This window comes from Paroedura picta, chromosome 5 (assembly GCF_049243985.1).
Source record: "Paroedura picta isolate Pp20150507F chromosome 5, Ppicta_v3.0, whole genome shotgun sequence".
NCBI classification, from domain to species: domain Eukaryota; kingdom Metazoa; phylum Chordata; class Lepidosauria; order Squamata; family Gekkonidae; genus Paroedura; species Paroedura picta.
In genome coordinates, this window is record NC_135373.1 from 97,279,619 (window position 1) to 97,307,231 (window position 27,613).

The window sequence follows — 27,613 nt, forward strand, 5'->3', positions numbered from 1 at the left end:
TGCGAGTTACAATACTCCTGTCTAGAGGTGACCATAACATGGATCGCCATACCTAAGTGCTCCAGGGCCAGATAGGGTACTGGGCGAAAATGGAAAAAAGCCAGCTTAGCTACTCTTGTGACCTGAGCCTCTGTAGATAAGTAGGCATCAAAGATCACATCCAAATTCCTGGCCTTATGTGCAGTTGTAAGTTGCACTCTGTTGAGATGGGAAGACCTTTTTTCTACAGGACCTCTGTCTTCTCAGGCTTCAACTTTAGGCAACTACACTTGAGCCACCCCACCACCACCGCAAAACATCTAGCCAATGAATCTGGAGGAATATCTGGTCAGTTGACCATCAGGAGATACAGCTGGGTGTCATATGTATATTGGTGGCACTCAAGCCCATAACTCCAGATCAGCTGGGTGAGAGGGTGCATAAAGATGTTAAATAATGTTGGAGAGATGACTGCTCCCTGAGGAATTCCTCATTGAAGTTGACAGAGATGTGATTGGTTCTCCCTGATTGTGACTAGGGTTGTGTGTGGCAGCGTCTGAAGAAGCCATTCTAGGCCGACGTAGCTAGCACCACGCCACAGGGTACCATCACCTTTCATGATCTGGACACTATACTTCCTTTGATATAGCCCCAACCCATTTGCCTTTTTAGCCAATGAGTCACACTGCTGACTCATGTTCATTGTATAGTCTACTAAGACCTCTAGATCCTTTTTGCACATACTACTGCCAAGACAGGTCTCACCCATCCTAATAATGCATTTGATTTTTCTTACCTAAATGCAGAACTTTACATTTTATACTATTCAGATTCATTTTATCCCAGTTTTCCAGTCTGTCAAGATCATCATGTATCCTGATTCTGACTTCTCCCATGTTTGCTACCTCTCTAAGTTTAATATCATCTGCAAATTTAATAAGCACCCCCTCTATTTCTTCATCCAAATAATTTATGAATATGTTGAACAATACGGGGCCCCGAGGCACTCATCACTCCTCTCCCAAGAAGGTGATGAACCATTAACAAGCACTCTTTTGATGTGATCTGTCAACTAGTTCTCCATCCATCTAAAAGTAATAGGATCCATACCACATTTTACCAAGTTGTCCACAAGAATATCATGTGGAACCTCATCAAAAGCTTTATTGAAATTGAGATAAATTATATCCACAATATTCCCCTGATCCAGCAAGGTAGTACATTTCTCAAAAAAAAAAAAAAAAAAGAGATAAGGTTAGTCTGACATGACTTTTTCTTGAGAAAGCAGTGCTCTCTTTTATTAATCACAGTCATCTGCTCTAGCTGCTCAAGGACCAACATATTATTTGTTCTAAAATTTTGCCAGTTGTAGACATCACACCAACAGGTTCGTAGTTACCCGGATCCTCCTTTTTCCCCTTCTTGAGATGGGGACAACATTTGCCCACTTCTAATCTTCTGGCACTTCATCTGTTCTCCAAGAATTTTCAAAAATAATGGACAAACGTTTAGAAATTACATCTGCAAGTTCTTTCAGTATCCTAAGATGCAATTCATCGGGCCCAGAGGACTTAGTTTCATTTAAAGAAACGAAAGAAACTAGGTGTTTATGGACTACCCAATTATTCTTATTATATTCCTTAGCCTGTTTTCCTGTGAAGTTTCAGGAAAGATCACAGGAAAGCCTGGATGGCTGCCATGTGGGTAGGAAAGTTTGGAGTTTTCTATCCCTTCCCTCCCCTCATATCAGCTATTCCATCCTCCCGCCCTGCGCTGAGAATTCTTTGAATCTGGAATTGAAAAGTGAATCTCATATTGTTATGGGTGGGGACCTGTGAGACTTCTAGTGGATTCCTTCCTCCCCTGTCTTTAGTAAACAAGTCCCCTGAGAGGAGAGCTATGACAGAAACATTTTTTAACTGAACCTGTAAGTAATCCATAGTGTTGTTAGGCAATGAATAAAACTTTTTTGCTAAACCCAGGTTCTGTTTATTAGAAAGAGAGTTTACCTTATCTCTTTCATTTGGTTCTCAAAAAATCTGGTAACTGTAGTACTTTTTCTCATACTAAGCTATCTAAGGGGAAGAAACCTCTCTTTGGATCTGGCTTTAGGATTTGTCTAGTCCTCTTGGTTAGAGACATTTGAGTTGCTCTGGGATATTATTTTCTCCTCAGACATTTTTCTTTTGTCTTTATCAGAAGAACTGTTCGACTCTTCAAAGCCTCTATAGAAGGCAGTTGTGTCACTGTGAGAATGGTGGGGTTTGTGCATAGCCATTATTTGTGATGACCTTAATAAGTCAGGACTTGGACTTACTCCCTATCTGAGGAATCCTCCTTTCTTCCCCTTTGAAACAATCAATGGGAAGGGGAGGGAATGTGATCTGGAGGAGGATCTTCAATGTTTTATTTTCTTGGCTCACTTGTGCTTAAGTATTTTCTAAGCCAAGCACAGATCCTCTGATCTGTTTTGGCTAGTGGTAGAGCTAGTACAAGTATAGTACTAGTACAGTAGTATAGTAGTAAAAGTTAAGATTTCCCAGCTTTTGTTTGGGCACACTCAGCTATACTTATCAGCTGTCCGATTTGTTCCACCCCATCTGAAGGAAGTGAAACAGACAGCTGGAATGGCTGTTGACAATTTAACCAAGCAACTTAACAGGTCTGCCCATCAGCTGCTCAGTTTAAAGGGCTGGCTGCCATTTACACCCTCCCATTTCCTTCTCCCCTTCCAAATGGAGGGAAGCAAAAGGGACCCCTTGCAGAGGTTGGTGTGTGTGTGTGTGTGAAAGAGAGAAGGGGGGATTCCAGGACTGGCCCGGGTGGGAGGAGCTGCCAGTTTAATACTGCCTGGACTGAGGCTGGCTCCATTTGCAGCTCAGTTTAAATTGAGCTATGGTTGTGGGTGGAGAGCCCAGGAACAGCTTTTCTTTCCATACTTTGCTCTTTTCCCCACCTCTGAGGGAACACACCAATAAATGAACAACCTGATGGCAGAGATTATTAGGGCACGTTGTTGTGGGCTAATTGTTAGTATTGTTTTATGGAGGTTTTATTGATATTTGTTCTTATGTTATGAACCACTCCAAAGCAGAGGTTCCATAACATCTCCAGGCCACCACTAATGTATAACTTGTCTTCAATGAAGTGAACTGTTTTCCATATTTTTTGATATGTTTTAAATGTTTTAAAACTTTGCTCAATCTTATAGTAAGTTATTTTTAAGCATTCTGTTTGTTTTTATTGATATTTTACAGTTATCATAGTTGTAATTTAGTTTCCAAGTTGTCAGTATTTTTCTTACAGTGTGGCACTCAGAACTGAATGTAATATTCCATAAGATGCTTTAGCGCTGCTTATTAAAACAGCTATGTCACTTCCAAAGCCTCAAATATAACTGTTTCATTAATAGGGGCTAATGTGGCATTTTTCATTTGAAAGTACGATGGCAGTTAATTAAATAGCATGATCTGTGATCTACTAAACCCTTTTTTCACTAAGCCTACTACTTAGATTACCAATGTGGCTGTTGAATTTCATTTGATTTTTCTTAAACTACTACATATTATTGACCTAGTACTTAGTATTCGCCTTGATTTTTATGTGTTGATATTCTGTGAATTGAAGAAATACAGCTTTAATTTATCCAAAGGAGAACCATGCAGACTATTAGCCAGTTCATATGGTACAGGATTTAAATACTGACATCAAAAATTTAAATAATGGTTCAGCCATGGACTGATAAAGGTGATCCAGAAGGGTGCTTTGTATGTTCTTAAACACTTGAGACAGGATATATTTCCAGTACTGAACATGTCAGAAATTATGCTTCTTTTGAGTAATTTCCAGATGGTTATTCAAGCTACACTTTATGCATGCATTCCCATAAGATGCCAATTGTCTTGTAACGTACCCAAAGTATCTTTACACAGGCTTGGGACAGCATTGGTGGGAACATATGGGAAGATGATGGAGAAGGGGAAACCATGGCCCATTCCGCACCAGGATCAATGTGGCAAATTAGTTTCGGAAAGAAAAAACGCAATTTTAAATAGTGGAATTTGTCGTTATGCATACCTGCCTTTGTAGTGGAATCCAGTTACGTTTCAATTGTTTCCCACAGGTCTCCGGTCTCAGCAAAAATCGCTAGGAAGGAAGCGATATTTGCCGTGCTTTGTCCCGCCCCTGGCCGTCAATCAAACGAGCAGCCAATGGGCGGTTGTTACCATACTCCGAAAAACCCCTTTGCCTTTAAGAACAGGTTAAAAAAACCCATGAATCTGCGTTGAATCGTTGCAACGGAGAGACCCATCTAGCTGGCAGCTGGCCTGTGAGCTGCCGATTCATCGTTGCCACGCTCTCCCAAATGAAAAAAAAATCCCCCCCCCCGTGCACGGGCGTGATTTTCTGCCGAAAAGAAAGGGAATTAGCAAACAGGGTTTGTGTTGTGCTTGGTGACTTGAGGCGAGTTTTAAAGCAGCTCTGCAGCTGGAGAAGCCTCGCTGGGTGAATGAAGGCTCGCCGGTTCGTTGCTTTCCGCTCACTCCAAGAAAAAAAAATGGCGATCGCTTCGCCGGAAGTTCAGAGGAGAGAGCCAGGGGGAGGGACTTTGCTGAAACTGCAAATATGGGAACGCACAGGTCTTTTTCGGAACTGTTGCGGATTGCTTGTAAGAGTGTAGCGCTTTTTGGAGGGTGAATCCACCTTTTGGGATTTCCCTTTAAGCGCTACAAAGAAAAGCTTTTAGCTGATCGTTTGCAGGAGTGTGGCAGATTGTGTGCGACGTGATACATAACTGCAAATTAGTAGCGATTAGAATTTGCCACACTCCTGCTACTTTGAACTCATGCAGAAAGGCCCCATAGATTTCCACCATGGTAACAGAACAAAACATGGATCCATGCTTCTGGTGTTGAAATATAAGGCAAAGAAAACAATATGTGGTGTTGTGTTTTGGGTGACGTGACACAACACCTAGCCACAGTGATCCATGCAAGAGTCATCTCTAGACCAGACTTCTGCAACTCTCTCTACATAGGCCTACCTTGATCCTTGATCTGGAAACTACAACTAATGCAGAACGATGTGGCCAGGATTCTCACTAATACATCATGGAGATCCCACATCTGGCCTGTACTTCGGATCAGGCTTAAGGTTTTGGTACTTATCTTCAAGGCCATACGTGGTCTGGGCCCAGTATATCTGAGAGACCATCTTTTTGCCTACACTCCCAAAAGATTACTGTGCTCCACTGTCATCAACCAGCTGGTGATCCCTTGCCCCAAAGAAGCATGTCGGTTCTCAACAAGAGCCAGAGCCTTTTCTGTTCTGGCCCCCACCTGGTGGAACAAGCTCCCTGAAGAGATCTAGCCCTGCCCGAACTCCCACAATTTTGCAGGGCCTGTAAAAGTGAGCTCCTCCACCAGGCATTTGCTTGAGGCCAACCGACCTAACAACATCTGCTGGTCCGTCCTGACATCCCCCTTACATGACTAAATATGACCTACCTAAGGGTTCCGTGAAAGTTGCTATCTTTGTTCACAATGTTCTGTTGAAATATCCTTTTCCATCCTGGCCCCAACCTGGTGGAATGAGCTCCTGGAAGAGCTGAGGGCCTTGTCAGAGAATTCACAATTCTGCAATGCATGGAAGACAGAGCTCTTCTGCCAGGTCTTCGGGTGAGGCCAGGACTTAAGATCAGGTCCTCGCACTTACATTTGTGCATCCCATATACGGTGGCTGCGGGAGGGGAATGAGGGAATTTTTTAATACCAATCTTGCCACTGCTATTAGGGGTATTGTTATTTGGGGGGGGTATGCCTGGGCAGATCCTTCACAAAGCTCGGAAGGATTGTTTCAAAGTGAACTCCACCCCCTCCCATCCAAGTACACATGAGCTTCCTTAAATGAGGGAGTGATATGTCCTAGGGTTTACCCTTTGATATGCAAGGAGGAAAAGTGGCTGCTATCCTCCATCTTTGGTTCTAACAAGTAAACACAGGCCAAGTCAGGCATAGCTACCCACAAGATCTTGTGTGTGTCAGAAATAAATCCACTGGTATACTCCATGTGAAACCTGAGTCTTCAGCAAGGTCTCCTCGCAGACATAGAATAATGCAATCATTTGCACAAAAGGGCAGGATGCTCATCCCGACCCGAGCAATGACCAAGAAAAAGGAGGAGACCTGCACCTTGGACCAGTGGCAGATTTAGTTTATTAAAAATCTAATCTTCTAGCAATTTCCTTTTATCTTTAATAACTGCCACATCAGATTCCCTTTAAAAGAAAGTCCCCACACCTGGATTCCCCCTCCCAGCCAGAATGCAAATGAAGTCTACTCCCAATGCAGGCTACCCCTTTACTGCTTTTTCCTCATCATGTTTTTAATTGGCCCATTATTTCCTGTATCAAAACACTATATTTCCTTCTGCATGTGTGTTCTAGGTTAAATTGTTTGTATGTTGCTAGGGTCCATTTTAATTTATTTTCAATAAAACCTTTATTCATTTCTAAGTTTGCCTCTGTTTAAGATTTCTTGCCAGATACTCCTTTCATATACACTGGTGGAGTTCTTGCTTTTAGTGTCTTTCACATTGCTGAGTAGTCTCCTAGAATTACTTATTCCGCCATCCTAAATTCAGGAGACAGATCCATTTCTGATAAATGAGGGAGTCTTAGCCCCAGACACTGAAAATTTCTCACCAGGGCGACAGTGCTTGGCTCTTACGCTGTCTCCCCCCCTTCCGCAGAGCACTCAGTGCTCCCTTGGAGAAGCACCTACGGCTCAGCTCTGCCTTCTCTCCAAAAGCTGGTAGGAGCTGCCGCCTTCTCCCTCCCCTGACTTTGAAGTGTCTTTTGCATGTCGCCTTTCCAGGCTGGATCAGCTTTTCCTTGGAGCAAAGAAAGGATGCCTGCACAGCAAGTAAGAAGCACTTTTTGGGTGCCAACCCAAGAGGCTTCTGTCATGACAGACTAATTGGTCATTTATCAAGCATCATTGTGTGTGTCTGTATCTCCCCCCCACCACCACTCTTCCTCCTTTCCTAGCAGAGCATCCCAGCCCTGATCAGAGGAAGGGGCCAATACTTGGCTTACTAAATCTTTCTTTCCCTTGCAATTCCCTTTGGGAATTGTACTTCAAAGCAACAAAAACAAAGGTGCTAATGAAACAAAAGGGAAACCTCCTCCCCAATCATCTGCTGGCTCTTTTTAGGTGCCTCCATCTCTACCTCCAAGACTTCCAATACTAAACAGGTCTGTCCCTCCCCTCTCCATCCCCCCAAGATATCTGGAGCTCACTTGGAAATCCAAAGGGAGAGGGCAGGGTGGGGCTCGGAGGTACTGAATTAAAAAAAAACCCATAATGGGATGGGTTAATCATATGCTCTGTGCTTTTCAGAAGAATAGCAGCAGCCCACTGGAACAAACCAAATGGCTATCTCACTTCACAATAGCCAAGCCAATGGGTCTGGAAATAAATGGAGACAACATTGGATCCACAGAGTTGCGCCTGGCAATCAGGAATACAGTGCCTCTGAACATGGAGGTTCTATTCAGCCATCATAAAGAACAGCCACTGAACGACCTCAATATTTCCGATACTATTCCCCATTCTGTTTGCTATAGCGTCTTCCCCAGGTTACACCTCCCAATCTTCAGGACTTTACCAACTTGGATCTGGAAACCCTACCCCACCCCATCCCCCTAAGGGAGCTTTCATGGCACAAGTGGGGATTAAATTTTTTGTTTTCCAGATACTAGCCTGACCACTACACCACACTGGCTGTCTCTCTTGTCTGCACTCAGTGGGAGATCACCAGGCCGGATGTTGGCAGCCGTATTTTCCGCACTTTACCCAGCATCCAGACTTTGCTCCTTGAGAAGAGCCTTTGCTGCCTCTGTGGCTTCCCGACTTGAGGCCAAAAGGCAGGGGGGACTTCCTGAGATCTTCTGCCTACAGTAAAGATATTCTGCCTTCTCCCATCCATCTCCTGTCCCCACTTTGAGTTAGAAAATGGAAGGTGGAGTGGCCTTAATGGAAAACTCCTGATACACTTGGCCAGGTGCCCTAGAGCTCATGGAAGCCCTTGGGGAAGTGGGGACATACAGGTATTTTCATCCACCTCCCCCACCTCCCAGTCATCACATTCCCACATGGATTATAGGCGCGAATCAGATCCTCAGAACTCAGAAAATTAGCTTTGTTAAACACTTAAACTGTGCTGTTGAGGAGTCTGCAAACGTTGGTTTGACTTTCTTGTCACTAAATGTGTGGGTTTGGCTTGCTTGTCATTAAATGGGAGTTATCCTTCCCCAAAGATTTGTGAGGGGGTATGGTTTTTACCTTTTTACCTTGTAATCCGCCATGAGTCTTTTGAGAAGTGGAGGGATAGAAATCCAACCATAAATAAATAAACAAACAAACAAACAAATAAAAGCAAGCTGTGGCTATTGACAGATGACCTTATGGTGAATTTGGGGGGAAGGGATGCAAAAATCCTGAGGTCTGGTGAGGATCCAACCTTAGGAACCATATTTTTGCCCCATGGTATGGCCAGGAAGGCATGGATTTGTGATTTTTCTGGTGTATGCTATAGGTATTGATAGTCTAGATCAGGGGCAGTCAAACTGCGGCTCTCCAAATGTCCATGGACTACAATTCCCAGGAGCCCTTGCCAGCATTTGCCAGCGAATGCTGGCAAGGGCTCCTGGGAATTGTAGTCCATGGACATCTGGAGGGCCGCAGTTTGACTACCCCGGGTCTAGATGATCATATGGTGAGTTTGGGGTGACTGCATGAAAAAACCCTGAGGATCCGACCTTTGGAATCAGTTTTTCCCCCCATGGTGTGGGTGGGGTTTTCCACAAAGGTGTGGATCTGTGATTTTTGTGAAGCTGTGGCTATTTAGAGGATAGGTGATCTGGTGAGTTTGGGACGGCCCAGTGGAAAAAAACCCTGAATATGGATGAAGATCTGACTTTCATGTTTTTGCTCTGTGGCGTGACCATGAAAGTTTGGATCTGTTATTTTTCTGGTGTATGCTACGGGTATTGATAGACAAGATGATCTTACGGTGATTTTGGGGTGACCCAATGCAAAAACCCGGAGGATCTGACCCTTGGAACCATATTTTTGCCTCATGATATCACCACGAAGGTGTGGATCTGTGATTTTTGTGATGCTGTAATTATCAATAGAAGTTTTGGGTGGCCAGTGTAAAAATCATAAGGATCTATGTGTTTTAACAAGATTGTTGCCCCTTTGTGGCACTACGATACTGTGGATGCATGAATTTTACGGTGCTGTCTATAGTCTTAATGAGCCTCTTGTGGCGCAGAGTGGTAAGGCAGCCATCTGAAAGCTTTGCCCATGAGGCTGGGAGTTCAATCCCAGCAGCCGGCTCAAGGTTGACTCAGCCTTCCATCCTTCCGAGGTCGGTAAAATGAGTACCCAGCTTGCTGGGGCGTAAACGGTCATGACTGGGGAAGGCACTGGCAAACCACCCCGTATTGAGTCTGCCATGAAAACACTAGAGGGCGTCACCCCAAGGGTCAGACATGACTCAGTGCTTGCACAGGGGATACCTTTACCTTACTATAGTCTTAAGGCACGGTCTACACTGAGGGCAGTTTTATTCCATTTCAATGTAAAATCATATAAATCCATGAGGATCTGTTTGAAATCATCTAGATCTGACTTTTACCCCACCCGTTATAGGATAGGACAGCAAAGTCCAGACACAAGTAAAATAGGCTCTCAAAAATCACCTTAAAATGTTAGTTAGAACTGTATAATAAGCAAGGATTTTGGAATATTATTAGCTCCACAGAACGCCAGTACCCTTTGTTTTAATGTTCAAATTTTGGGGGTGGTAACCCCATACAGGAAATTGACACTGAGGACTAGCAACTCTGCAAGCACCAAAACCAACATGGAACTTCCACGACAGCTTTTGTAGACAGTGACAAAAAAGGAACGCCTCCTTTATCAAAGATCACTTTAAAGAAGCTTTTTCTATTCTGTAAACAGCCGCACTCCATCGGCTGCACCACTCTCTCTCAGCCCTACTAAACTGCGACAGCTGCCGTTCCACCTTAAATCCCTTGCCAACCCTCGCATCCCGCGACCAGTAATTTCCTTAAACCCACCATGAGGGGGAGGAGCCACACACACACATAACCGGTGAAACAGCCAGTGTGCGGATTGGCTGATGAAGAAATACCACTCGCGTATCCACCACCCCGCTTTTCTGAAGGAGGTGTGGCCAAAAAAGAGTAGGAGGAGATCTGAGCTCATTTGCGTAACTGCCAAGCGCGTGCAGTGGATTGTATTTTTTTGAATCAGCAGCGGTAGCGGCAGAGGAGGCAGCCTGGAGCGCTCGCGGGTAGCGCGCTGAAGCACTGGCAACCGGGAGATTCTCAAACTCAGGTATTGCTCAGACCCGGGGGGGGGGCGGGGGGGGGAGACCAGCAGCTCTTATTTCGTACTGGAAACAGTCTACTAAACAACTGGCACGGACTACCTCGAGCAGCTCTTTATATTGAAAGGCATGTCTTTTTGTGATTTCTGGTCCCTCTAACCTGCCTTTTCCGAGTCTCAGTTAAGCGGAGCCTTCCTGCTGGATCAGCGCTGCGCCCAAGCGGTAGCTTGTTCTCGCTCCTTTCCTCCTTCCATCTTGAACGCCGCTCAGGCCCGCTGGAGGACTCCTCTCTGATCACAGGAAATATGAGTTTAGGCATGCGCAGTGCGTAAGCGCGCCTGGAGTCCTCGTTTTTATTTTCCCTGCAGTGGAGAGACGTCGTCGGGTTTAGCCACGAGGAGTTGTTCATCTGACGAAGGATCGAGAGTTTTTACCTTGTTCTAGAGCACACAAGGTGAAGAAATAATTTGACTTTTGGAACGATTGGTTAGTAGTGATCCATTTTGATTCATGCTGCTGGAGTTGTAGTCTCTGGACGTCAGTTGTAGGCAATCAGTTGTAGTCAATATAGAAATACTTGAATATATTTTCATAGTGTATCTTGTGTATGATGTATTAACCACTGTCAAATTCCACAAGTTAAAATAGTTAATTTTTTGTGCATGATGTACACATAAAACTAACCATTTTAACTTGTGGAATTTGGGAGTGGTTAATTGTAATTCTTACTCTCATTTTAAAAGCATTCCAAATACTTCTGAAACTCTTCATCAGTTTATATTATTATATATTAATTTTATATTATGAACACATACACAATGTAATGATATTTGAGTATTTCTGTAAAGAGTAAAGGATTACCTATATTATTAAAAATTACATATATGTCTTATATATAAAGTAAAACTAAAATGAAGCCTTTCAACTGTGCATCTTTCTGGTATTTTGAGCTTTCACCTAACACTGTTACCTTGGTGTTTTTTTTAATAATAGTGCTACACATGTATGGGCACTATAAAGTGCCAAGCTTGTGAACTTTTTCCTGTGGAACTGACATGGGTTGTAGGTAAGGTACTGGGGAGGGGCTTATTTTGTGGTTTTCTATACCATAGACTGTTTTTGTATTAAACTTGTTTGTGCAGCAATTGTGGAAACTTGTGCCAGTGATCATTTGGAATATATTTGGACTGTTTTTATTTCTAAAAGAAAAATCCTATAGTTCAGTATTGATTAAAATGCTGTACCAAAATATAGAGAGAGGGACTTGAAGCATTGGGCACCCCAACTGAAGAGAGATGTAGAGAAACTGGAGTGTGTCCAGAGAAGGGCTATGAAGATAGTGAGGAGTTTGGAGACCAATTCATATTAGGAAAGGTTGAGGGACTTTGGTCTGTTTAGCCTGATTGTTGTTGTTGTTAGGTGCGACCCCATGGACAATGATCCTCCAGGCCTTCCTGTCCTCTACCATTCCCCGGAGTCCATTTTAGTTTGCACCTATTGTTTCAGTTACTCCATCCAGCCACCTCATTCTCTGTCGTCCCCTTCTTCTCTTGCCCTCAATCGCTCCCAGCATTAGGCTCTTCTCCAGGGAGTCCTTCCTTCTCATGAGGTGGCCAAAGTATTTGAGTTTCATCTTCAGGATCTGGCCTTCTACGGAGCAGTCAGGGCTGATCTCCTCTAGGACTGACCGGTTTGTTCGCCTTGCAGTCCAAGGGACTCGCAAGAGTCTTCTCCAGCACCAGAGTTCAAAAGCCTCGATTCTTTGATGCTCAGCCTTCCTTTATGGTCCAACTTTCGCAGCCATACATTGCTACTGGGAATACCATAGCCTTGACTAAACACACTTTTCTTGGCAGGGTGATGTCTCTGCTTTTAGGATGCTGTCTAGATTTGCCATAGCTTTCCTCCCCAGGAGCAAATGTCTTTTAATTTCTTTGCTGCAGTCCCCATCTGCAGTGATCTTAGAGCCCAGGAAAATAAAATCTGTCACTATCTCAATTGCTTCCCCATCTATTTGCCAGGAATTGAGAGGGCCGGATGCCATGATCTTTGTTTTCTTGATGTTGAGTTTCAAGCCAACTTTTGCACTCTCCTCCTTCACCCGCATCAACAGGCTCTTTAGTTCCTCTTCACTTTCTGCCATTAGAGTGGTATCATCTGCATATCTGAGGTTGTTGATATTTCTCCCTGCAATCTTGATCCCAATTTGTGACTCCTCTAATCCTGCCTTTCTCATGATGTGCTCCGCATACAAGATAAATAGGCAAGGCGACAGTATACAGCCTTGCCGAACTCCTTTCTCAATTTTAAACCAATCAATTATTCCATGTTCAGTTCTCACTGTTGCTTCTTGACCTGCATATAAGTTTCTCAAGAGACAAATAAGATGCTCTGGTATTCCCATCTCTTTAAGAACTTGCCACAATTTGTTGTGCTCTACACAATCAAAGGCTTTAGCATAGTCAATGAAGCAGAAGTAGATGTTCTTCTGGAACTCCCTAGCTTTCTCCATGATCCATCGTATGTTGGCAATTTTATCTCTAGTTCCTCTGCCTCTTCGAAATCCTGCCTGTACTTCTGGAAGTTCTCGGTCCATATATTGCTGGAGCCTAGCTTGTAAAATGTTGAGCATAACTTTGCTAGCATGAGAGGTGATATGACAGCTATCTTCTAATACTAGAAGGGCTGTCATATAGAAGATGGAGTAGAGTTGTTTTCTGTTGCCCCACAGCGTAGGACTAGAGATAATGGGTTGAAATTAATTCAAAATAATTTTTGGCTAAACATCTGGAAGATGCTCCTGACAGAACGGTTCCTCAGTATAACAGGCTTCTTCTGTAGGTGGTAGGTTCTCCTCCTTTGGATGTTTTTAAGCAGAGGCTAGTCATCTGACAGAAATACTGATTTTAAAAATTTAAACAGATTGTAAGTGGGTGGGGAGGAAGAAATGTGACTGGCCCTTCCTTGCATACCCAGGGAATTGCTGATTGCCACTGAGGCTGGTAGGTGAATTTTCTCCAGGCCAGGCTGGATTCTGGAGATACTTTTTTTGGGGGGGGGGGGGTTATATGGGCATGAAATTGGGGTCACTGTGGATAGGCGCATGGTTGTGAGTTCCTGTATTATGCAGTAGGTTGGACTAGATGATCCTGGAGATCCCTTCCATATAATTCTATGGTAAATGAACTGCTATTTCTTGAAGGTGAATCCTTGATACAATGTTAAGAGCATACTTTAAATTGTGTGTATGTGTGTCAGTGTTTATTGGTGATCAGGATACACTGTTTACAGTAAGTTTTTATCTGTAAGTAAAATAAGGAGACAAATATCTACTTAAAATTGCATTACAGTTTATTGTGTTAATATGAAGTTCTTCAAGCACTTTAAAGTGCTATATAAATGTTGAATGTTATTTTTGAAGTTGGTTTCTCGAGGGGAGGCCCTCAGATCTGTCCTAATATGAGTCATCACAGAACATGTGTAAATGGAAGAAATAGAATAAAATGGTTAAATCTGAGAATATCTTATCGAATTAGTATATAGAGGGTTGAATCTGTTATATTTTGTGATTTTAAACTACTTTTTTAAAGCTAGGTAATAACCTTTTTCTTCGTTTCATTTTCTTGTCATTTTATATGATAAGTTTTATTTGGTGTGGAGAAATATATATGCATGTATATACACTATATGTCATGCTTTAACTGCTCTAAATATGGACAAAAGTATGAATCAATTGAAATGGGGTAGATAAAGTTGTCCAGTGCAAACTTTAAAGCAGTTATTACATACATGAAGTTTCATACTACAATCATGATCCTTGTCTGATGGATGCTTTACCTTTTTGTGTAAGGAACTTGTATTGATTTCATTCATATGTACCCATGTGGGTGTAATGATTCTCATGGTGCTTAAGTAGAGCTTCAGCCTATCATCTACTGAAGTGCATACGTGGCCACCAAAAAGTTATTTGAAAAGAGAGATCTGTGTAGTTCAGGAATGGGGGGGGGAGATGCAGGAAGTGTGCACAGACACCTCCCATTCCATATAATGACTTGGTCTTATGGCCATTTGTGTATGTAGTAGGGGAAGAGTAATTCATTTAATGTTGTATATTTACTGCTTTTACTATTTAAATTTAATTTTTAGTTGGTAATATTTTGAAGTTTGTATTTTAATTTGCCCTTGGCTTTTTGTATAGGAAGGCAGGGATACAGATCATTTAATTGAAATGCATATAAAGCAAAGTAGCTGACTCTTCAGAAGCTTTACAGTAATAAAGGTTTGAAAGTATTTAAGAATGTTGCTTTATGCTGTTATAGAGAAGTATACAGTAAGTATTGCCTCAGTGTATTTCATGCCTAGCAAAATGTAATATAAAAATGGAAGAAATATTATTAAAATAGAAACCTGTTAATTTGTATGGTCTCATGTAAGCAGATTCTTATTTATAATGTTGTATTGTCATGCCCCTCTTTCCAATTCTATGAGGGAGGCTAGGCAATGTAATAGGCCCAACGTTACCCACTGATTGAATGAGGTCACATCTCCATGTTCTATTTTCTGTGCTGTTACATTTAAAATTGTCTTATTTACAAAAGCTGTAAAATTCAGTCGACTAAAATTGTAGATTAATCAACTAGATTTTGTTAGCATCTGCAGTATCAAGCCAATCAGTTTTCTCTTCCATTTATTTAACATGTTCAAGGAAAACTTATTTTAAAACATAACTCTTCCCATTTACACCTAAAGTGACATGTGTATTGCATTCCAGCATGGAAAGCCGCAATGACATTTTTCTCTCCACAGCACATAGCCTAGTGAAGCTGAGCTTGCTCAATTGAGTTGCTCTTGGTTACTTTTAAAAAATCTAGAGTTGTGCAATGCTGGGAGGATTTTGACCTTGCTCCTTTTTCTGCAATACCTTTTGGGTCTTGAGTGTTACTGTAGGCCTACTCTAGATTCCTGGATTCGTGGAACAAAATATTAATTTTTTAGAGTGCATGTCAACTTTTGTGGATTTTTGATGTGGGACCATCTTTAGTGCCGTTCGGGGATGGCAATAAAATGGAAGTCAAAATGGCAAACGCGTAGGGCAACCGGGAGAGGAACAAAGGAGCAAGTAAGAAGTAAGTGGTGAGGCATGCAGGCACATATTAATTGGGGCGACAAAGGTAGCGCGGAGGCAGCAACGAGATGGCAATGGCAATAGGAACAACGGTAGCTGCTCCTGCTGGCGGTGGCATGAGGAGAAGCAGCAGCATGCAAGCCCCGACCGTCTACTACTGCTGCTGAGGTGCAGGGTGGGTGGCAAGAAAGGTGGCATCTAGGCCCTGCAGTGGCTTCCCAGCTCTCTTCCCCTTTATAAGCTGTGACGTGGGGAGGATGGGCCAGGCAAGGCCTTGGCCTCATTAGTCAGTTAAGGAAGGAGGTGAGCAGGTAGCAGTGGGCCAGGGAAGGGAAGAGGCGAAGAAGAGTAGGGAGGAAGCACCAACCGCCCACCAGGCCGAACAGAGGGAACATCATGGCTGGGGTGGGGATTTCGGGCTGCTGGGTTCCACCAGTGCCGAGCTGGCTGCAATCATGGACTGTGGGCAGCCTGGTGTACGATCCCCTCCAAGGCAAAGCAGCACTCACCAAGTGTGGCTGAGTCTCGTGAGCAGGAGGATTCAGGATTTAAAGAAGGGCCTCTGTGGATCCCAGCCAGAGCCTCCTTCCCTTTCCCACTGTGGTCAGTGCTGAGAGGTCAGCCCTGAGAGCAGCGCTCCCGGCCTACTTTGCTTCTGACAGCTGCCTTCACAAGACACAAAGAGTCAGTGATGGCTAGCTGCCAGGCAGGAGGCACGGAAGCCACACAACCAGGGCAACAGTTACTACCCAGCTGAAGACAACTCCCCGTGCCTGGGCAGATCCTTCACAAAGCTTGGAAGGATTGTTTCAAAGTCAACCCCCCTCCCATCCAAGTACACATGAGCTTCCTTAAATGGGGGAGTGATATGTCCTAGGGGTTTACCCTTTGATATGCAAGGAGGAAAAGTGGCTGCTATCCTCCATCTTTGGTTCTAACAAGTAAACACAGGCCAAGTCAGGCATAGCTACCCACAAGATCTTGTGTGTGTCAGAAATAAATCCACTGGTATACTCCATGTGAAACCTGAGTCTTCAGCAAGGTCTCCTCACAGACATAGAATAATGCAATCATTTGCACAAAAGGGCAGGATGCTCATCCTGACCTGAGCAATGACCAAGAAACAGGAGGAGACCTGCACCTTGGACCAGTGGCAGATTTAGTTTATTAAAAATCTTCTAGCAATTTCCTTTTATCTTTAATAACTGCCACATCAGATTCCCTTTAAAAGAAAGTCCCCACACCTGTATTCCCCCTCCCAGCCAGAATGCAAATGAAGTCTACTCCCAATACAGGCTACCGCTTTACTGCTTTTTCCTCATCATGTTTTTAATTGGCCCATTATTTCCTGTATCAAAACACTATATTTCCTTCTGAATGTGTGTTCTAGGTTAAGTTGTTTGTATGTTGCTAGGGTCCATTTTAATTTATTTTCAATAAAACCTTTATTCATTTCTAAGTTTGCCTCTGTTTAAGATTTCTTGCCAGATACTCCTTTCATATACACTGGTGGAGTTCTTGCTTTTAGTGTCTTTCACATTGGTGAGTAGTCTCCTAGAATTACTTATTCCGCCATCCTAAATTCAGGAGACAGATCCATTTCTGATAAATGAGGGAGTCTTAGCCCCAGACACTGAAAATTTCTCACCAGGGCGACAGTGCTTGGCTCTTACGCTGTCTCCCCCCCTTCCGCAGAGCACTCAGTGCTCCCTTGGAGAAGCACCTACGGCTCAGCTCTGCCTTCTCTCCAAAAAGCTGGTAGGAGCTGCCGCCTTCTCCCTCCCCTGACTTTGAAGTGTCTTTTGCATGTCGCCTTTCCAGGCTGGATCAGCTTTTCCTTGGAACAAAGAAGGGATGCCTGCACAGCAAGTAAGAAGCACTTTTTGGGTGCCAACCCAAGCAGCTTCTGTCATTGACAGACTAATTGGTCATTAATCAAGCATCATTGTGTATGACTGTATCTCCCACCCCTCTTCCTCCTTTCCTAGCAGAGCATCCCAGACCTGATCAGAGGAAGGGGCCAATACTTGGCTTACTAAATCTTTCTTTCCCTTGCAAATTCCCTTTGGGAATTGTACTTCAAAGCAACAAAAACAAAGGTGCTAATGAAACAAAATGGAAACCTCCTCCCCAATCATCTGCTGGCTCTTTTTAGGTGCCTCCATCTCTACCTCCAAGACTTCCAATACTAAACTGGTCTGTCCCTCCCCTCTCCATCCCCTCAAGATATCTGGAGCTCACTTGGAAATCCAGAGGGAGAGGGCAGGGTGGGGCTCGGAGGTACTGAATTTAAAAAAAACCCATAATGGGATGGGTTAATTATATGCTCTTTGCTTTTCAGAAGAATAGCAGCAGCCCACTGAAACAAACCAAATGGCTATCTCACTTCACAATAGCCAGGCCAATGGGTCTGGAAATAAATGGAGACAACATTGGATCCACAGAGTTGCCCCTGGCACTGCCTCTGAACATGGAGGTTCTATTCAGCCATCATAAAGAACAGCCACTGAACGACCTCAATATTTCCAATACTATTCCCCATTCTGTTTGCTATAGCGTCTTCCCCAGGTTACATCTCCCAATCTTCAGGACTTTGCCAACTTGGATCTGGAAACCCTACCCCACCCCATCCCCCTAAGGGAGATTTCATGGCACAAGTAGGGATTAAATTTTTTGTTTTCCAGATACTAGCCTGACCACTACACCACACTGGCTGTCTCTCTTGTCTGCACTCAGTGGGAGATCTCCAGGCCGGATGTTGGCAGCCGTATGTTCCGCACTTTACCCAGCATCCAGACTTTGTTCCTTGAGAAGAGCCTTTGCTGCCTCTGTGGCTTCCCCACTTGACGCCAAAAAGCAGGGGGGACTTCCTGAGATATTCTGCCTACAGTATAGATATTCTGCCTTCTCCCATCCATCTCCTGTCCCCACTTTGAGTTAGAAAATGGAAGGTGGAGTGGCCTTAATGGAAAACTCCTGATACACTTGGCCCGGTGCCCTAGAGCTCATCGAAGCCCTTGGGGAAGTGGGGACATACAGGTTTTTTTCATCCATCCCCCCCCCCCCCCAGTCATCACATTCCCATATGGATTATAGGCGTGAATCAGATCCTCAGAACTTTTTAAAAATTAGCTTTGTTAGACACTTAAACTGTGCTTTTGAGGAGTCTGCTAATGTTGGTTTGACTTACTTGTCACTAAACGTGTGGGTTTGGCTTGCTTGTCATTAAATGGGAGTTACCCTTCCCCAAAGATTTGTGAGGTTCCCTGCTTTGGAACCATGTTTTTGCTCAATGGTGTGGCCAGGAAAGCATGGGTCTGTGATTTTTGTGTCATATGATGTGGCTATTGATAGACAAGATGATCTTACGGTGAGTTTGGGGAGGACCAGAGATCTTTTAAAATAAATTGGACATATGAAGAGAACGTTTCATGCAAAGATAGGTACGATAAGGGACCAAAATGGTAGGGACCTCACTGAAGCAGAAGAGATTTTAAAAAGGTGGCAAAATAATACAAAAGTACTATACAAGAGCGAGCTTAACATCCCTGATAACCACAATGGGGTAGGTACTGATCTGGAGCAAGACATCCTGGAATGTTAAGTCAAATGGGCCTTAGGAAGTCTGAGCAACAATAAAGCTAGTGGTGGTGACAGCATTCGAGTTGAACTATTCAAAATCTTAAAAGACAATGCAGTAAAAGTGCTGCACTCAATATGCCAGCAAATTTGGAAAATTCAACCATGACCACAGGATTGGAAAAGGTCAGTTTACATTCCAAAGAAGAGCAATGCCAAAGAATGTTCAAACTACCACACCATTGCACTAATTTCTCATGCAAGCAAAGTTATGCTCAAAATCCTAGAAGCTAGGCTCTAGTAATATGGCAGAAAGTGAAGAGGAACTTAAGAGCCTGTTACACTGAGGAACCGTTCAGTCAGGAGCATCTTCTGGATGTTTAGTCAAAAACATTTAGAATTAATTTCAACCCATTGGCTCTGGTCCTACGATCTGGGGCAACAGAAAACAACTCTATTCCATCTTCTATATGACAGCCCTTCAAGTATTAGAAGATAGCTATCATATCACCTCTCATGCTAGCAAAGTTATGCTCAAAATTTTACAAGCTAGGCTCCAGCAATATGTAGACCGAGAACTTCCAGAAGAACAGGCAGGATTTCGAAGAGGCAGAGGAACTAGAGATAAAATTGCCAACATACGATGGATCATGGAGGAAGCTAGGGAGTTCCAGAAGAACATCTAGTTCTGCTTCATTGACTATGCTAAAACCTTTGATTGTGTGGAGCAAAATAAATTGTGGCAAGTTTTTAAAGAGATGGGAATACCAGAGCATCTTATTTATCTCTTGAGAAACTTATATGCAGGTCAAGAAGCAACAGTGAGAACTGAACATGGAAACACTGATTGGTTTAAAATTGAGAAAGGAGTTCGGCAAGGCTGTATACTGTCGCCTTGCCTATTTAACTTGTATGCGGAGCATAACATGAGAAAGGTGGAATTAGAGGAGTCACAAATTGGGATCAAGATTGCAGGGAGAAATATCAACAACCTCAGATATGCAGATGATACCACTCTAATGGCAGAAAGTGAAGAGGAACTAAAGAGCCTGTTGATGTGGGTGAAGGAGGAGAGTGCAAAAGTTGGCATGAAACTCAACATCAAGAAAATAAAGATCATGGCATCCGGCCCTCTCAATTCCTGGCAAATAGATGGGGAAGAAATGGAGATAGTGACATATTTGATTTTCCTGGGCTCCCAGATTACTGCAGATAGGGACTGCAGCAAATAAATTAAGACGTTTGCTCCTGGGGAGGAAAGCTATGGCAAATCTAGACAGCATCCTAAAAAGCAGAGATCACCCTGCCAAGAAAAGTGTGTTTAGTCAAGGCTATGGTATTCCCAGTAGCAATGTATGGCTGCGAAAGTTGGACCATAAGGAAGGCCGAGTGTCAAAGAATTGAGGCTTTTGAACTCTGGTGCTGGAGAAGACTCTTGCGAGTCCCTTGGACTGCAAGGTGAACAAACTGGTCAGACCTAGAGGAGATCAGCCCTGACTGCTCCTTAGAATGTGCTGAAGATCTTGAAGATGAAACTCAAATACTTTGGTCACCTCATGAGAAGGAAGGACTCCCTGGAAAAGAGCCTAATGCTGGGAGCGATCGAGGGCAAAAGAAGAAGGGTACAACAGTGAATGAGGTGGCTGGATGGAGTAACAAACAGTAGGTGCAAAAAAAAAAATGGACTCCGGGGAATGGTAGAGGACAGGAAGGCCTGGAGGATCATTGTCCATGGGGTTGCGATGGGTCGGACACGACTTCACACCTAACAACAACAACAACAACAACAATGCAAAAACCCTGAGGATCTGAGTCTTGGAACCACATTTTTGCCTCATGATATCACCACGAAGGTGTGGATCTGTGATTTTTGTGATGCTGTAGCTATCTATTGAAGTTTTGAGTGGTCAGTGCAAACATCACAAGGATCCATGTGTTTTAACAAGATTTTTGCCCCTTTGTGGCACTACGATACTGTGGATGCATGAATTTTACGGTGCTGTCTATAGTCTTAAGGCACTGTCTACACTGAGTGCATTTTTATTCCATTTCAATGTAAAAATCATATAAATCCATGAGGATCTGTTTGAAATCATCTAGATCTGACTTTTACCCCACCCGTTATAGGATAGGACAGCAAAGTCCAGACACAAGTGAAATAGGCTCTCAAAAATCACCTTAAAACGTTAATTAGAACTGTACAATAAGCAAGGATTTGTAATATTATTAGCTCCACAGAACGCTAGTACCCTTTGTTTTAATGTTCAAATTTTGGGGGTGGTAGCCCCATACAGGAAATTGACACTGAGGACTAGCAACTCTGCAAGCACCAAAACTAACATGGAACTTCCACGACAGCTTTTGTAGACAGTGACAAAAAAGGAACGCCTCCTTTATCAAAGATCACTATAAAGAAGCCTTTTCTATTCTGTAAAAAGCCGCTGCACCACTCTCTCTCAGCCCTACTAAACTGCGACAGCTGCCGTTCCACCTTAAATCCCTTGCCAACCCTCGCATCCCGCGACCAGTAATTTCTTTAAACCCACCATGAGGGGGAGGAGCTACACACACACATAACCGGTGAAATGGCCAGTGTGCGGATTGGCTGATGAAGAAATACCACTCGCGTATCCACCATCCCGCTTTTCTGAAGGAGGTGTGGCTGAAAAAGAATAGGAGATCTGAGCTCATTTGCATAACTGCCAAGCACGTGCAGTGGATTGTATTTTTTTGAATCAGCAGCGGTAGCGGCAGAGGAGGCTGTCTGGAGCGCTCGCGGATAGCGCGCTGAAGCACTGGCAACCGGGAGATTCTCAAACTCAGGTATTGCGCTTTATATCGAAAGGCATGTCTTTTTGTGATTTTCTGGTCCCTCTAACCTGCCTTTTCCGAGTCTGTTAAGCGGTGCCTTCCTGCTGGACCAGCGCTGCGTCCAAGCGGTATCTTGTTCTGGCTCCTTCCTTCCTTCCATCTTGAATGCCGCTCAGGCCCGCTGGAGGAGTCCTCTCTGATCATAGGAAATATGGGTTTAGGCATGCGCAGTGCGCAAGCGTGCCTGGAGTCCTTTTTTTTTTTTTTTTTGCCTGCAGTGGAGAGACGTCGTTGGGTTTAGCCACGAGGAGTTGTCAGTGTTTTTTGATATTCTGGATGCACTGTTTACAGTAAGTTTTTCTCTATAAGTAAAATAAAGAGACTAATATCTACTTAAAATTGCATTACAGTTTATTGTGTTAATATGAAGTTCTTCAAACACTTTAAACCGCCATATAAAAAGCCAAAAAAGGCTGTTTGTTTTCTTTGCCCTGACTGCCTGTGAGTCACTTTCCCTTCCCAGCTCAGCCGAAAGGCTTTTTTTTTTTTTTTTTTTGGTGGGGGGGGCCAGCTGAAAGGCATTTAAGGGGGAAAAAACGCTATTTGTATTCTTTGCCCTGGCTGTGTGCTCTGGTGAGTCTCTTCCCCCTCCCCCTCCCCCTCCCAGCCAAGCTGAAAGGCATTTTAGGGGGAAAAACACCGTTTGTATTCTTTGCCCTGGCTGTGTGCTCTGGTGAGTCTCTTCCCCCTCCCCCTCCCAGCCAAGCTGAAAGGCATTTTAGGGGGGAAAACACCGTTTGTATTCTTTGCCCTGGCTGTGTGCTCTGGTGAGTCTCTTCCCCCTCCCCCTCCCCCTCCCCGGCCAGCTGAAAGGCATTTAACGGGGGGAAAACGCTATTTGTATTCTTTGCCCTGGCTGTGTGCTCTGGTGAGTCTCTTCCCCCTCCCCCTCCCCCTCCCAGCCAAGCTGAAAGGCATTTTAGGGGGAAAAACACCGTTTGTATTCTTTGCCCTGGCTGTGTGCTCTGGTGAGTCTCTTCCCCCTCCCCCTCCCAGCCAAGCTGAAAGGCATTTTAGGGGGGGGAAACACGGTTTGTATTCTTGGCAACCGCTGGTGGTTATTCCAGACCTTGGCAAACCCCCTCCCCCGGTCAGTGCTGTCCCTCCTCAATCTTGAAATCTGGTCACCTTACTCAATAGCCAACAGCAGTTCAGAACTCATTTGCATTATTTTGAGTTATCTGAGGAGTATTTTAATAAATATTCTACAAATCAGGGCTTCCCAACAATTAAGATCCAGTGGGCACCTTTGAAAATCTGATACAGATTGATGAGCACAGCCACAAAATGGCTGCTGCCGGAGGCAGAGCCAAGCACATTAGGTTATGCATATCTCTAATAGCAGCTTTTCAGCATTTCAGACAGAAGCTCAGTTTAACAGGATACCTTTTAAAATGAATGTACTGTTTTAAATTATTTTGTTCTATGTACACATAATCTTGGGCTGTGGTGAGAACTGCTCCCAAAGCAACATTTTTGGAACTCTGTCAACTCAGGCAAAACTCCAATGGTGAATCAGAAACCCTTTGGAGCAAAAACCCCATGCGGCCCCACTCACTTTCTAAAAACTCTTAGGAAAGGTTTGGGTGGGTGCTGTGGTGCTAATGAGCACCAAATTGTGAGCCCCTGCCCTATATAAATCTGTTAAACCTCACTGTGCCTATTCAATAATTTTCAGTGTGCATTTAGCTTTAGGATGTGTGGTGTTTGCGTAAACATATTCTCACTATTTATTGATGCAGTCTCATTGAGACTTCTGTAAAGCAGTTTTCTTACTATTGCTTTAAGAGAAAAATACTTTGTATTAATTTTATGTAGCTATACAAGTGATTTAAATTCTTAAATAGGGCCATAGTTTCAAAGGAAAGAGGCAGACTAAATGTTTATAGAATCATAGAGTTGGAAGGGGCCATACAGGCCATCTAGTCCAACCCCCTGTTCAACGCAGGATCAGCCCAAAGCATCCTAAAGTAGCGGTCCCCAAACATTCTCTGGTCAGGGACCGCCTCCGGGCTGAGGGGAGAGCCGACGGTCCGGGCGCCGCACGGCGGCTGCGCGCAAACACGCACAGTTGTTGCACATGCACGTTTTCGCCACCAGGGGGCACAAATGCACATGCACGGCAACTGCGCGTGTGCGTTTGTGTTACCGGCGTGCTGGCGCTGCCTCTTCCCATGCTTCTCGCTGTGGGGGGGAGGCAGGTGCGGCTGCTGGCGGCCTGGTACCGTGGCCTTCAAGGACCGGTACCGGGCCACGGACCGGGGGTTGATGACCCCTGCCCTAAAGCATCCAAGAAAAGTGTGTATCCAACCTTTGCTTGAAGACTGCCAGTGAGGGGGAGCTCACCACCTCCTTATGCAGCCTATTCCACTGCTGAACTACTTTGTGAAAATGTTTTTTCTGATATCTAGCCTATATCGTTGTACTTGTAATTTAAACCCAGTACTGCGTGTCCTTTCCTCTGCAGCCAATGGGAACAGCATCCTGCCCTCCTCCTATCTTTATTAAATTGCATCTTGTTCTCATTTGCCCATTTTTCCATTGTGTTCAGATCTCGTTGAACTCTGTCTCTATCTTCCGGAGTATTTGCCAGTCCTCCCAATTTGGTGTCATCTGCAAACTTGATGAGTAGTCCCTCCACCCCCTCATCTAGATCATTAATAAATATGTTAAAAAGTACCGGACCGAGCCCTGAGGTACCCTGCTACTCACCTCCCTCCAATCTGATGAAACACCATTGACAAAAACTCTGAGTGCGGTTCTCTAACCAATTCCCTATCCACCTAACTATCTGAAAATCCAGATTGCAGTCCTTCACTTTATCCATCAGAACATCATGGGGAACCTTATCAAAAGCTTTACTAAAATCCAAGTAAACGACATCAACCGAATTTCCACGATCCAGCAAACCTGTTACTTGGTCAAAAAAGGAAACCAGGTTGGTCTGACAGGACCTGTTGGAGACAAATCCATGCTGACTTCCTTGGATCACCAAATTGTCCTCCAGATGTTTGCAGATCGCTCCCTTTAATATCTGATCCATTATCTTACCCACAACAGTGGTCAGACTCACTGGTCTGTAGTTTCCCGGGTCATCCTTCCTCCCTTTTTTGAAGATTGGAATAACGTTTGCTCTCTTCCAGTCCTCCGGGACATATCTAGTCCTTAAAGAGGTCCCAAAGATGATGGACAAGGGTTGTGCAAGTTCTCCGGAAAGTTCTTTGAGCACTCTCGGGTGCATTTCATCCGGCCCAGGGGATTTGAACTTCATCCAGTGCAGCTAAATGCCTCTCAACAACCTCTCTGTCCATGTCAACCTGCCACCCAGACACTATCTCTTGGCTACTGCCATCTCTAGATGTGCCTAAACCCTTTGACCTGTGGGAAAAAACAGATGAAAAATAGGCGCTGAGCCTTTCTGCTTTCTCTGCATCCTCCGTTAGAGTTTGTCCATCCGCTCCCAACAGTGGGCCTATTGCCTCATTTACTTTACATTTCTTCCTCACATAACTGAAAAATCTTTTCTTGTTACAGTGGGGTTCCCTGGCCGATCTTAGCTCACTCTCAGCTTTGGCCTTTCTGATGATTGATCTACAGTGCCTAGTAACCTGTAGGTACTGTTCTTTAGAGCTCTGTCCTTCCCTCCATTTCCCTTTTCTTTCTTAGTTCCTCTTGAAGTTCTCTGTTCATCCAAATAGGCTTCTTAGAGCTCTGATCAGGCATTGTTTTATGGATTGATCTACAACCACAATTGTAAATGAATGTGTTTTTAATATTAAAAAACTTATAATCTATATTACAGTAATGTAAGCATAAATTCAGATATGTTCCTGAATGATTGCACGGTCTCACTTGTATATTTTATGAGTCACATAAGATCTGTAAACTAGGATTATGCATATTACTTACGGCTCCGAAACATCTAATTATTTGCTGTTTTGAGTGGATTAAATAAAAACTCAGAATACTGAGCATCTTTATTTGCTGGTGCTCTAACCAAGTCCATAATTCAAGTGAACCATTATAGATACTGGATAAAATTCAGAAACTCAAATCTCTATCTACATGCTGTTATTTCTATCCAAACAGCTGGGACTCTTCTTTGCTAAGTATATAAACTAGGATTCCCAAGCCCTTTTGAGCCTGTGGGCACTTTTAGAATTTGAGAGCTGGCAGTGAGCAGAACCCCAAAATGGCTGCCACATGAGGCAGAAGAAAACCAAAATGTCTACTTCAATGCACAGAACTGAATAGTATATCTCCCTTAATGCACCTCTGGAGAAGCCTGCAGAGAAAATAGAACCACACATTGAATAAGGAAAGCCTGGATGCTTATCAGACCTCATGATCATCACTGTAGCTGTGGGAAAAAAATTCATTTGAATGTGTGCAGCCAATAACAAGCTCTATCCACTTTCTGTAAAGTCCATTGATTGTCGTGGCACTATGACATTCCAAGTTGCCATGCTGGGAAATCCAGATATATAAACTATAAACCTTGAAATATCTCCCCTTTTTCCTTATAGGGAAGAATTGACCGATCATGAGACAGGTTATTTTAAAGTACATTCAATAGAATCTGTCCGTGACTTTATATAGTAGATACTTCATTATCTGCTAAATTTTAAAGGTTGTAGCCTAAAGTGGTCATATTGGCTGGACGAGTTTTCCTAACTTATATGTACATTGGCTTGCTTCAGTTTTAACATCGAAATTACATTTTGGTACCATAGCCTTGTATATCCTCCCTCCCCTCATAACCTGGAAACTAATTATTTGTGCAGCATACCATAGACTTCTGTAATATTAGAATCAGCAAGTTGTAGTTTTTACTTTCAGACAATTTTACTTGGGTTCTTCCAAGTACAGTTTTCAGTATCCTTTGACTACTGCTTTTTCATATTGAACTCTGAGTTCAATTATGCCTTCTTCCCAAGACATTCAGCCATATACTGGATTGTTGCATTTTACACGTACTGCTATCCTGTAAGGTAGGTTAAAAGGGAGAATCTTGTGTAAGTTCACATGGTTTGTTTGATTCAAATGCCATTTACCTTGTAAGCATTTTGCAGAATCTTATCCTCTACAAAAATATCTTCCATTTTGGTGGTAAAATATCCATTTGAATACTGTGCATAATACCTTTTTTATACTGTGCATAATACCTTTTCATTCCAAAAAACTAAAAACATTATATATGTGAGAAATTGCCATATCTAAAAAAGAATCTTAAAGTAAGCACATATACATTTGTATGATGGTTATAACTGCTTTTCATCTGATACGGAAAAACAACTAATCAACTGCACTCCCATAACAAATGTTTTATTAATGTTTTGAAGAGTGCTTTTAAGAAGTATTACCTACATTTGTTTCAAAGTGTTTAGAACTCAGATTGAACAGCCTTGTTCTTTGGGTAATGTTGTACAGAGTTGGGAAGCAGTAGACTGAGTTCATGTACAGAAACATGTTGAAGCTATAGGTTTGGGGGAAATTTTAAATATGAAAACAAGTTGTATTTGGAATTATGCTGGGGAACAAATCTTGATAGGAAATAAACTGTAATCAGATTTAAACGATCTTGTCCGCCTTGACTCTGTGAGAGAGGCAGACTATAAATAAATAAAACCAAGTAAC

General features: G+C 43.3%; 1 protein-coding gene and 1 long non-coding RNA gene across 5 annotated transcripts in view; one reads left to right on the forward strand and one right to left on the reverse strand.

The window, feature by feature from the left end:
• Nucleotides 1–10,690, reverse strand: part of LOC143838244 (uncharacterized) — a 78,525-nt gene extending 67,835 nt beyond the window's left edge. Inside the window, exon 1 of the long non-coding RNA XR_013231310.1 lies at nt 10,566–10,690. This is a non-coding gene — a long non-coding RNA (uncharacterized LOC143838244). The remainder of the gene's footprint in view (nt 1–10,565) is intronic.
• The window catches only part of ATF7IP (activating transcription factor 7 interacting protein), a 126,168-nt gene continuing 108,736 nt past the window's right edge, over nt 10,182–27,613 (forward strand). The window contains exon 1 of one of the 4 annotated variants that reach the window (XM_077339273.1): nt 10,182–10,409. The gene's annotated coding sequence lies outside the window, so the exon portion shown is untranslated. The other 3 variants (XM_077339275.1, XM_077339276.1, XM_077339274.1) reach the window with 3 other exon arrangements.